This window comes from Propithecus coquereli, unplaced genomic scaffold (genome assembly GCF_000956105.1).
Source record: "Propithecus coquereli isolate 6110/MARCELLA unplaced genomic scaffold, Pcoq_1.0 Scaffold397, whole genome shotgun sequence".
NCBI classification, from domain to species: domain Eukaryota; kingdom Metazoa; phylum Chordata; class Mammalia; order Primates; family Indriidae; genus Propithecus; species Propithecus coquereli.
This window is the reverse complement of record NW_012149696.1, coordinates 81978-83959: the sequence shown is the minus strand read 5'-3', so window position 1 is coordinate 83959 and position 1982 is coordinate 81978.

The following is a 1982-nucleotide window of genomic DNA, read 5'->3' as shown; positions in this document are numbered from 1 at the left end:
AGTAGAGACAGGGTCTCGCTCTTGCTCAGGCTGGTCTTGAACTCCTGACCTTGAGCGATCCACCCGCCTCGGCCTCCCAGAGTGCTAGGATTACAAGCGTGAGCCACCGCGCCCGGCCAAGATTGCCCCTTTTGACAGCTGCTTCCCCAACCAGAAGCAGACCAGGAACTGCTGGCAGAACTACCTAGACTTCCACCGCTACAAGAAGGCGATGACTGCTAAAGGGGGTGATGTCTCTGTGTGTGAATGGTACCGGCGTGTGTACAAGTCCCTCTGCCCCATATCCTGGGTCTCAGCCTGGGACGACCGCTGGGCAGAAGGCACGTTTCCCGGGAAGATCTGAACTGGCTGCATCCCACCTCTGTCCTTCTCCCAGGGTAGCAAAGGGAGACTTGGGTACATGGTGATCCCCCCTGGGACCCTGAATCATGACTTCAACTACTAATAAAAACTAATTGGAAAGTGTAAACTGCATCGATGTATTTTGCCATGATTCAATCTGGATATTATTATATCAAAATGATGTTTGTTACAAAATATTTCTGAAGAATTTAGGAAGAGTTTTCTGCCATATATATTTGTGGAAAATCCTCTGGTGTTCAAACAATCAGGGAACAAAATGACTGTGAGTCCATGCCTTGAGAGCTTGAATGTAGACCAGATATTTTGTAACGATTTTTGTTATTGAAATATTTGCAACATAAATTAATTGGCTATGGAATAAAAAAAGGAAATGATATTTATATTTTTTAAAACAGAAAGTAGTTGACTTCTTTTTGGAATGTTGAGGTTAAATGATTCTTCAATACCAGACCTATCCTGTTCAGTGGAGTGCCAGAATAAGTTAGTGGCTCACCCTAAGATGGTAGAGATATTTTTTATTTTTCATTTACTCAGGCCAGAGTGTTTTAAGAAAAGGAGAAACTTTGTAATAAATTTATGTGAGAGGAAGAAATTTTTGTTCTAAATAGGAATAAATTAATAGGAAGAAACAGCTTTCCCATCAGAAAATACACGGAAAAGTAAGAAATATAGAAAAATCAATATCATTTGGTATCAGGCTACATTCCAGAGGTATGCAAATAATTCATTTCTTTATGCATTCAAGACAGAAAAAGAGGGAAAATATATTAAATGGGAATTTTTTCAGTGATTGGAATTGTATTTCATTAAAAGAGGCTCTATAGTAAAGCTTAGATCCTATTTATGGTTTAAATATTGTTGGCCTGCTTAAGATACCTTTCTATATGTCATTAGAAAAGTTTTAATTTAGTTGAGAGGATGCCGATAATCTAAGTATCCTTTCCTAGAAGCCTTAGATTGAGGACAATTATTTCATCTGATCTATTGTGGTAGAGTTCATACTTCTTACAGGAAGTACTATAATATTCTAATTCAATTCTGGTTATAAGAAGATTTCAGTTTATGATTTGAAAAATTATGCAACAATTATATGATTCTCATACCAGAAAAATATATTTTACTAAAAGAAATGTGGAAATTTTATCAATCTAATTTTAGATGTATTAATAAAAAAATCAGTGTGTACATAAATACAAAAATGTCTTATCTGAAGACATTTTATTTTTTCCATTCTAGTTTATTAACTTTTTCAGTTTTCATTAGTTTTTCCATATATATACACATATACATATTATACACTCACATATATATGTACATAGGATGATATAGATATATATATATAATCACATATATATTTAGGTGATATATATAATATCAAAGGAATTATCAACTTAATCAATAATCCCACAAAATTTATATATCAAGGATATGTTTTGACTCTCACAGTAATTTTCAAAGATATTTGTGACTATATTTTCAAAAATATTGGACTTGAGGAGCATTTAATCTGGGCACTTTCTCTGGTTATATTTTTTTCACTCATGCCATTTAGACTACAGATTGGCATGAATGGCATATTCCAGTGATGAAAATAGGTTATTTTTATTTAAAATTTATTA